Here is an 11,422-nt window from a genome sequence, read left to right on the forward strand (position 1 = left end):
TTATTGCGAAATATGTACCACGGGCGAAGCCGGGGCGGACCGCTAGTTCAGAGATTAATATTTTTTCTATTCAAGGTTTCCATGTCTGGGTCGTGAAGAAAGGGAAAAATGGGTAAAATTTGTCCAAAACAACCGCAGTGAAGAAACCTGGTTACCATCCGATAGAACTAGCGTCTGTTCATTGCATTTTCGCGATGAGGATAAATATACCACAAAAGCGGGAAGGCGTATTCTAAAGAAGTCTGCTGTTCCTTGTATTGATGTTAGTAATAATAATAAAATTTTACGGATTTGTAACAAATAAAATATTATTTTAGCCATCACTAACATTATTATTATTATATTTATTTTAGCCGAAGGTGTGCTACAATAGTACTGGAACAATACAAGCAATTTCTGAGCCGGGAACATGTTCTGAGGATGATGAACTAAATATAAATAAACACAATTTTTACACGGCTTTTATTTTTTTTCTAAAAAAGGCTCAATTTGTAAGGAATGAAACTTCCCATAGCCCATATTGAACCTCCTCATCCTATATTATATGCCAGATATTGTTAGCCCCGCGTAGTAAAGTCAGTTTATATCTAAAATAAATATTAAGTAAGTACAAAGAAAATTTCAAGTCAACGTGCATGTAAGGAGTGGCACCCAATAAAATAAACAGAAAGAAACAAAGTGTCGCCTCTATAGCAGTGAGTCAGTGACATCGCATAATCTATGACTGTCTAGCCGTCATTCGCGCGCCCCGCGCCGCCATCTTGGCGCACAGATTTTGTTCGTGGTGTCTGCTCCATTATTAATATTATCTCAATGTCGGCCGCACATTGTAAGAATTTTTCTGCCAACTTTCATGATGAAAACTGCCAACTTTTGGTAATGCAGTAGTCGAAGCGGCGGGAGGGTAAGCCTTTATTTTTGACACGCCTTTTATTTATAATGTTTTGTTTTCATACCGTTAGTATAATAAAGGGCCGAGCACATTTGAATTTGGTTGCTACCATTGCTACATGCTTTTGTTAATAAATAATACCTACTTAATTACTTATTGATACTGTATGTCTTATTTTCGCGAAATACAATTTTTTTATGATAGCATGTGGTGACACCATTCCATATCTATCCACCAAGTAACAATTATCTGAAAATATGTAACACTAATAATGTATTTGCTGGTGTAACAATTTATTCATCAAGTTATTGAGTATATATTTATTCCTCTTTATGTTTAATGTAGGTAGTGTTGATAACAATATATGTGCTTTAGATATGAGCTTACCACTGCTGTGAGTTGGCACTTATGAAAGAAGAAAAAGACTATTCAGAGCTAAAACCTTGTGAAAGCAAGTTTTAGAATCAGAGGAAAAGGCATTATAACTTCAGTATTTAGGCCAAAGAAGATAAGAATCATGGGTCCAACAGGTTTAGGCTTTATGTGGCAGTAAGTTAATTTCAGTTGAATGCTGCATGTTCAAGGAGGAAATGAGTATGCTCAGGCTTGCTCACTTGAGCATGCTCAGGCGAATGAGCGGCTCATTTGGCCAAGCCGTGGAGTGTGCAAGTGGAGACACCTGAGCACGCGCGGCCGGAGCATGCTCAGGCGTCATATCAATCCTCTTCATAAGTTTTATTTATTGCAGACATAAAAAGTTAGCCAAGTCAAGATTGCCAGCAATTTAAACTATGGTGCCTGATAAAATAATTTTCAACTTTTCACATTCTTGGTGGCCAGATTAAGGCTGGTTCTATGGATACAATAAGATAATATAAATACAATAAGAAGATTATTGAATGACTACAATATATAAAGCTAGCGATGGAGCACATCCTTGACTTTCTGGAGAAAATATGGTGTTATGAAAATGGTAAGATGTTTTGTTGTGCTCTTTTAATTTCTACTAGCTACCGCCCGCGATTCCGTCCGCGCGGAAAAATTAAGATTTTTTTTTTTCTACGTATTTTTCCGGGATAAAAAGTATAATTATACCAAGTTTCATCGAAATCGAACAGTTAGTTTTCACGTGATGCCTTCACATACAGACAGACAGACAGACAAAAATTTTTTTTATCAGATATTTGGGTTTGGTATCGATCCAGTATACTATTTATTTTTTTCAATATTTTCAATGTACAGAATTGACCCTTCTACAGATTTATTATATGTATAGATTAAGTAACTCCATTACGAACTTGAAATTCGTTCAAATATGAAAAGTAAGAGTTCAGTTTGGTAGTAAGCTTTGTAAACTTAATAAACTGTATTAAATTCCGGTTTTAAAAGATACGAAGAAGTTGTGACAAGTATAAAAAAACGAAGCAAAATGGTCCTTCGAGCCGAATTAGAAGATATACAAATGAATATTTGTTTACTGAAATATGAGTATCAATTTTTTTAATATAATATGCACTGTTAAGTATAGAAAAAGTAGAATTCAGTAGGGAAATTTAAATATGATATGTAAAAATATTTGTTCACCAATTACTTAAATGAACATAATTTCTATTTTCTATTTTCAGGTTGAAAATTAAAACAAGGATATTTTTAATACATGATTACTACGTACCCAAACTAGTCGGAATGATAAGGTTATCTTAGTAAAATCAGATATTTTTAGGATAATATGTTTTATATTATCCCTGTAGATATCAATTATTACTCATACTTTAAATGTGGATGATAACTAATTTTTAAGAACAGATTTGTGCCTTCATAAATAAGAATCGATAAGTAATATTACTTGTATGAAAAACATTGATTAATCATCCATATCGAACATAACGAAATTATTAATTCCCAGATCGATGTGTCAATCAACCCGTGGGGGTATCACAAGCAACAACCGCTTCGCCGACGCTTCGTTTCGCGAACACCTCGCCCGCGCCGCTTTGTAAAGCGTCGCGAAATAAATCGCCGCGTGTTTTGTTCGCGGGCGAAGCGACGCACGTTGTTTATTATTCCGTAGTTCATAATGCATGTGATACGGGGTATATGGAGGTTAGTTGTTGTATTTGTGAGTTTTGGTTGTATTTATAGTGTGTTTATATTTATCTATACTAATATTATAAAGAGGAAAGGTTTGTAATTATGTATGTATGGTTTTTACGCATAAACTACTGGACCGATTTGAAAAATTCTTTCACGCTGCATCTTCACTGAGTAACATTATAGGCTATATTGCATTTTCAAAAAAAAATAGAGATCCTTGAGAGAGACCAAAAATGCAATAATGTAAACCAAGGTGTAAAAAATTCCTTAATAAAAATTCTGCCATCGCGTGCGCTGCGGAATCTATTGAAGACAGAACAAAAAAATGTTATACGGTATTATAGAATTAGAATGGATCAATATCTCTAAGAAAGTCCGCGATACCATATGTCCATCTTCAGTAGTTATGTTACAACAACTTTTTTACGTTTTCAAAGTAAATACCTAGAAGTGCCGCGTTGTCACGGCATCACGAGTGAACGGGTGGACCGATTTCGATAATTATTTTTTTATTATACAGGGTGTCCCAAAAAGTAGTGATGAACGGAAGCTGGGAGGTAGAGGACCTAAAGAGGCTATCCGAATCACCCCCATGAATGTTATGCGATTTTTCGTATTTTCGGAGTTATGACTTTTTTTTCAATTTTTCACCTATCGTCGAGTACGATGATATTTTCACTCAGGGTGACGTCAAGTTTGAAAATCTCTGTGTGAAAATCTAGATGCTTGATTTTTTTTTGTTTGCTAAGCTGAAAGATAGGCCAATTCAGTACGGTAACATTTACTATCGTTAGATCTTCGAATGGAATAAAAAAAAAGAATTAAATGCCAAGAAAGATAAAATTACCCAGTATGTTCACCACTTCAAGGGCCCGTAAAAAAATAAAATCACATAAAAAAAGTTTTCCGTTTCGCTTTTAAAAACTTGCTCTATCTATCAGGTAGCTACCCTGAAAATTTCATTTTATTATTCAGAAGGCTTCAATCGAAAAATTTAAATCTAAATGTGGTAAGTGCAAAAATTGAATTAACATGATGATCAATAAAAACAAATTAAAACCAATAACAATGTGTTTAATTATTACCAGAAATTTTTAAAATGACCCCGCTGTTGCTCAGTGCAAGTGCGACATCACCGTAAAAAGATTTTTAATGGTTTCTTCTGCTACTATGAATTTTCGGGTTATTTCGTTCAAATTGTGGTATTTTCTCAAGAAGCCGAGGTCTTTTAGTATCCCCATTGAAACATTTAGGTCGAGGGACCGTGGAGGCCAGGCTTTAAGGCAGGCGTCACCAGCGCATGCGCAGGCTGCAACGACCAATCTATCTTTCAGGGTATCTTTGCCTTTTAGCCTGACCTGCACGGTCCCCGGACATAAACCCTATTGATTTTTTTCCGTGGGGATACTACAAAGACGAGAGACTGCCACAATTTGGACGAAATAACCCGGAAATTCATAGTAGCAAAAGAAACCATTAAAAATGATAAAAGGGCATTCAGACATTTAAAAGACAACTTTTTACGATGATGTCGCACTTGCACTGAGCAACAGCGGGGTAGCTACCTTCTAAATAGAGCAAGTTTTTAAAAGCCAAACGGAAAACTTTTTTTATGTGATTTTATTTTTTTACGGGTCCTTGAAGTGGTGATGTTCACCATTGGGTAAGTTTATCTTTCTTGGCATTTAATTCTTTTTTTATTCCATTCGAAGATCTAACGATAGTAAATATTACCATACTGAATTGGCCTATCTTTCAGCTTAGCAAACCTGCCTGAAAATCTCCGTGTGAAAATCTCCTTGTGAAAATCTCTATGTGAAAATCTCCGTGTGAAAATATCCGTGTGAAAATGTCCGTGTGACAATCTTCGTGTGAAAATCTCTGTGAAAATCTATGTGTGTAAATCTCTGTGTAAAAATCTGTGTGAAAATCTCTGAGTGAAAATCTCTTTGTGAAAATCTGTGTGAAAATCTCTGTGAAAATATCTATGTGAAAATCTGTGTGAAAATCTCTGTGAAAATCTGTGTGGAAATCTCTCTGTGAAAATCTGTGTGAAAATCTCTGTGAAAATCTCTGTGTGAAAATATCTGTGTGAAAATCTCTGTGTGAAAATCTCTGTGTGAAAATCTCTGTGTGAAAATCTCTGTGTGAAAATCTCTGTGTGAAAATCTCTGTGTGAAAATCTCTGTGTGAAAATCTCTGTGTGAAAATCTCTGTGTGAAAATCTCTGTGTGAACATCTCTGTGTGAAAATCTGTGCCTGTCACTCGCGACTGCGCTCGCGACAGGCACAGATTTTCATTAAGTGACATTTGGCTTACAGTTGTGCGTAGCTAAGATTCTTTTTTTTATTCCATTCGAAGATCTAACGATAGTAAATGTTACCATACTGAATTCGCCTATCTTTCAGCTTAGCAATAAAAAAAAAATCAAGCATCTAGCGCAACAATTGACGTCACCATGAGTGAAAAAATCATCGTACTCGGCGATAGGTGAAAAATTGAAAAAAACGTCATAACTCCGAAAATACGAAAAATCGCATAACATGGGGGTGATTCGGATAGCCCTCTAGGTCCTCTACCTCCCAGCTTCCGTTCATCACTACTTTTTGGGACACCCTGTATTCCTTGAAGTACGGGGATGGTTCTTATGTAGAGAAAACGTAAATATGTAACACGAGCGAAGCCGCTTTGATACGCGTCGGGCCCGCTGCGTGTTTTCTTCGCGGGCGAAGAAACGGCCCCGGCCGTCGCAATACGCCCGGGCATATTCCGCTGTGCTCGTTTTAAACTATAATAGGTACTTATATTAAGTTATATGAAATTCTACATATGAAATCTATCTATTCTATACATATATATAATAAATCTGTAGAAGGGTCAATTCTGTACATTGAAAATATTGAAAAAATAAATAGCAGGGGGTGTTACTGGATCGATACCAAACCCAAATATGTGATTAAAAAATTTTTTGTCTGTCTATCTGTCTGTCTGTCTGTCTGTCTGTATGTGAAAACTAACGGTTCGATTTCGATGAAACTTGGTACAATTATACCTTATTATCCTGGGCATAAAATAGGATACTTTTTATCCCGGGAAAATACATAGAAAAAAAAAATAATATTTTTTCTTAATTGTTCGGCGCGGACGGAGTCGCGAGCGGAAGCTAGTTCTACATATATCTGATAAAATCGTACCTAGTGCCTGTTTTAAAATTTACCCAACGCTCATTACCGATCATATTATCATCAATGATTGGGCGCCAAAACAATTTTTGCTTTTACTACCTACAACAGTTGAAAGTTGTCATCATACAGAAATATGTAACGATGTTTACTTACTGAATAATTATCTATTTATCTTTAAATTATTTCAACACGAAAATAATACATTTTAAATTATATCCACTCACCTATTATGTATTTCAATGATGTCAATGAATACGTACCTACTCTTATAAATATTGAGTTGTGCGTAAATTTTTTCTTTAAGCACAGAACTAGTACTTAAGTAGAACAATTATAGTGCCAGGTTTAATTTATCACACACATTTATACAGGTAAATAAATTATTGTCTTAATAGGTTAAAAACGTTGCTATCACAAATCATTGCGAATGCCTACTAGTCTTGAGTAGGTTATGATGAAAGAAGCGTAATAACAGCCTTTACCTATGGATAAAGTTATTATTTATGATTCATATGAAAGCCTCAAGGAAAATCACAATTGTATGTCGTCATCGTCTACGTTGCGAATAATTAACAACATCTGTATTTCTTGAACAAGTTCAGATGGTTCATTCCGTAACATACAGGTATATGATTGGATTCGTTCCTGATTTATTTTGTATTTTTTTCCACGTATTTATAATTCACACGTATGATAATTAATTATTGAAGGGTACAAAATTGTACTCTTGCTAATTCTGCTTACCTCATATTCATCACCTACATGGGTACTATTTATTTGGACAGTGATAACTTGACAAACATTTTTGCATCTAGATTTTGTCATACTTACCTCTATTTTTTGTAAGAGAAGAATATCATGATTTATCTGCAACCTCAGTAACATTCATGAGCCGTACTTTATAGATCAACTAGTGACCTGTCCAGAGAAATACAGGTATTTCTCTTACATAATTTTTGTCGCAGAAAGATTACGTTTATCGATCAATTCTGTGGAACATTAAACATTAATGAAACGAGGACAGGTCACTAGATGTATAAAGTACGGCTCATGAATGTTACATATCGTCGATTAAATGGAAAAATGACATTTTTCAAATTTTTTGGAAAATAAGATTATCACCTAAAACGAGTCTACTTATATGATTCTTTTATATGTAAAAACGACACTTTAAAAAGTTCACGCTAAGTTCACTAGATGTCGCAAGTGTCATTTCGATTCTCTGTGGTCATCCGCCATTATGATTGTAGAAAAATGTCCCTCTTTCATTTGCCACCGGCCACGACACTGAACACACGTGCGTTTTTGAAGAAAAGTGACATTTCTTAAAAAATTGTGTTTGGATAAGACTATAAAAGGTAAGAAATATTATAGAAAAATGTATTTCTTTGAGAAATTACCTTGTTACTTTGAAATTGAACTCCAACTATGACAATATCTTAAATAGAAAAAGGTCATTTTTAAAAATGTGACTACGTTTTGTGAAATGGAGTTAGTGAAACATGACATATTTGGACAAATTACATTTTTCTATATAGTTTTTGCACATTTAGTTGCATGAAGTTTATCAGAAAAATGTCATAATTTTTAATATGACTGTGTTTGTTTATGAAAAATACTTTTTGTATGGATTTTGTAAAGAAATGTCGTGTATCTTGTAAAATTAAACGCATTTTATGAGATCTTAGCGTTAAAAGTACAAGTTAATAATTATTATACTACTAGCTTTTGCCCGCGACTTCGTTCGCGGGGAAAAGTTACTTTCGGCAGTATTTTGTTTTGACCAATAGAGGGCGCTATATGTCCGGAATAATTTTTTTTTTAATAAAAACTATCCTATGTACTTTCTCAAGTTCCAAACTATGTCTGTACCAAATTTCACACAAATCGGTTCAGTAGTTTAGGCGTGAAGAAAAGACCGACAGACAGACAGACAGACAGAGTTAATTTCACATTTATAATATTAGTAAGGATTAGGATTTGTTGATTCTATTATTTTATAATTTTTATTTCATTTTTATATTTATTATACTTTTTAGGGTTCCGTAGCCGAATGGCAAAAAACGAAACCCATAAAGATTCGTCATGATTGTCTGTCTGTCTCGTATGCCACAGCCATTTTATTCCGAGACTATAAGGAGTTTAATTCTTTGTTTTAGGATGAAGCGTGGTGAAAAAATGATAAAAATGATTATGTCCAAGGGACTTTCTGAAAATAATCTTGAGAAGAATGAAGAACAGATAACTAACGTATCTGAAGTAGTTGTCCAGGGCTATATCTCAGCTACAGAGAATATAGAACCATCAAACATAGTATCCACATCCAAATTTTGCGAGATTATTAACGTAGAGCCACTGCAAACTGATTTTAATTCCATACGCACTCCATTGAATAATTTGAATAACAATGTTCAGACGTCGAATCTTATTAGCAAAAATTCTTTTTCGGATTCACAAATTACTCCATACCTGCCGATTGATCAACCTGGGCCTAGTAGGATTATTGTGCGAACTCCCGTAAGTGATTCAGTATCAGAAGAAAGTACTGACGTTCTCCATTCCAAGATTTCAAGCAATATAATAATATCGGAATCGGATATATCCTCTGATGATGACGATAGTTGTTCCAACTCCATACCTGATAGTCAAAATGACTTCTCGCCTGACGATACAGATAATGACCCGGATTTTGTACTACGCGAAGATCTTGCATTGTCATCATCTTCGGAGGATGAAACCGCTACAATTAATGATAATACAGTTCAGGATGGAAATGATAAAGCGAAGAAGGGCAGAAAAAGAAAAGCTGTTCCTGAAGAATGGAGAAAAAATAAAGCTAAGCTATTAAGAAATTGTGGAAAAGCGTATATATCGATATCGAAGTCACAAAAACCAATGCCAGAAAGACAAATGAAACCAACATGTACTGAAAAATGTAAACTGAAATGTTATAACAAGATTAGTGAGGAGAAGAGGCAACTTATTTTTATGAATTTTTGAAAACTGGGAGATTTAGATAAGCAACGTCAATTTATCAATAAACATGTAACTGCAATTAAACCGAAGTACAGATATATTCGCGAAGGAAGTACAAGAAAAGATTATAATCATGCATTTAATTTTGAAGTTGACAGAGATTTAATTCGAGTTTGTAAGACTTTTTTAAAAATACTCTGGGTATATCAGACAGACCGATTAGAACAGTAATTTCAATGCAAAACTCTGTAGTTGGGGGTTTTCTGAAAGATGACAAAAGAGGCAAGCATGGTAAACACAATAAGCTTGACACTGCAATTATTGATGGGATTAAAGAACATATCAATTCTATACCTAGAATTGAAAGTCATTACTGTCGAGCTAGTACGAGCCGGGAATACATTGAAGGAGGTCTCTCTATTGTACAGTTACAAAATGTCGTACAGAAAATGTTCCTCATGCTGATTATCAAATATATTACAATATATTTACCAAAGAGTTCAATATTTCATTTTGGTCTCCAAAAAAGGATCAATGTGAGGATTGCGCAGCTTATAATAATGCAGAAGATAAAGAGCCGTTAAAAACCAAATACGACTCTCATCTTTTTTTAGAAAATCCGTGCTTGTCATATTTTTTTTTTATGTAGAAAAAAGACACTTCTTGCTAGAAATGATTCTATTTCTAAAATAAATAATTAACACACACACCACCTAAAACCCCTCGTAAATACCTTCTAAATGATATATGACACTTCTATGTAAATATAACACTTTTATAGAAAAACGAATTTTAATGAAACTAAAAAATTCAAACGGTTGTACTGTAAAATTTGTACTTTTTGAATAAGGTCATTTTTCTATTTAACCGACGATATGTGTTTAAATAATATATAGGTAGTAGGTAGGGTACAATAAAAATGTTATTTTTCATGCAGTCCCATGGGTAAGGTGCTCTAGTCTTAGCTCTAGTATTCTTATTACTGTTTGTTACTACTAGAAAGCACCTTTTCATAGTGAGGACTATTTTACAAATTGGAGACGGTTTTAAACGTGATTTATTTACATTGCTTTCCATCCCGGCGTTTTAAACAAACTTCGTCTGCAGTGTAATACAAAAATTGAGAGACCTAGGTATCTGATAACTGCACTTATTTCTTCGCAGTTCATATGATGATTGTTTTTATGGATTTAATTTGATATTGTCTTCTAGAATTGAATGTGAGGATTTAAAATCTTCAAGTCAGTATCCCAGGAGTAATAGAACTTCAAACCAACTGCAACGTCGCCTGTATAGTAAAGGAGTCTTCTACGACTGTCTATGCTGATAGACCACTCACTAATTCTGTAATTCTAATTTTTTTCATAAAATACATACATATTCGGGTGTGGTCTAGAAAGATTACCATCATAAATGAGATACAAAACTAATTCAATCTACTGAGATTCAATTCAAAATTGAAATGAAAGTGGGGATGTTTATTATTTCCACTGTTGTGATGCTTTATACTGTAAGAGAAGCTAAGAAAACGAAAATCATAGTTTCTCAAGAACATGTGACCAAGGAGAAGTAGGTACTTTTACTTTTATAGGTCTTTGATGTACACTAGATGAAATTAATCTTCCAGTCTATATCCATAGGTAGTGACTTCCTAAATATTAAATTCGTACCTTATACCTCGACCCTATGTAATTGTGATAACTAAGTACTTATTATTTGCAAAATTGTGAAGTATTACAAGTATAATATTACGTAACATTTTGATGTATCTCTGTTTTGAAACTCCATAATTAATAATCATATTGCTATAATGAAATATGTATAATACAACTTTAACTTAACTTGATAACGAACACGACCTTGCGTACAGGATACAAAACAAGAATAATACTGGTACAGCGGGTACTAGAACAATGAATGTTATTAGTTACAAATGTAGAACATTTTTTGTATGAAAATCTATGAATACACAATATGTATGTTGATGATATTATGTAGGTAAAGGTTGTTTGATAAAAAATGTACCCAATACGTAGGTAATTTCCTTGTTTCTTTTTTTATAAGTACTGAAGGCAAATGGAAAAGCTTGCCTAAAATATTTTAAAGCTTCTTTGGTTCATTATCAACCATCGAGATTTCGAGAGGACAAAATTACAATTCCTTATACACAAAGCATTACCTCCCTCCCTGCATTGTAAACCTACAGTATCTTTGTTATGACGGGCATCGACTTTAGTGAAAGGATCCCACATGTTTGTTTACTTGGCAGGTTTA

General features: G+C 34.0%; 1 long non-coding RNA gene across 1 annotated transcript; it reads left to right on the plus strand.

The window, feature by feature from the left end:
* Positions 1-812: 812 nt before the first annotated feature.
* Positions 813-2,997, plus strand: LOC149901324 (uncharacterized). Its single transcript, XR_016457696.1, has 3 exons — positions 813-904; positions 1,641-1,865; positions 2,799-2,997. It is a non-coding gene; the product is annotated as an uncharacterized LOC149901324 (long non-coding RNA).
* The last annotated feature ends 8,425 nt before the right edge of the window (positions 2,998-11,422 follow it).

Source organism: Colias eurytheme, chromosome 17 (genome assembly GCF_061535395.1).
Source record: "Colias eurytheme isolate Ceu_HAF_F1 chromosome 17, ilColEury1 Martin Lab GWU primary, whole genome shotgun sequence".
NCBI classification, from domain to species: Eukaryota; Metazoa; Arthropoda; class Insecta; order Lepidoptera; family Pieridae; genus Colias; species Colias eurytheme.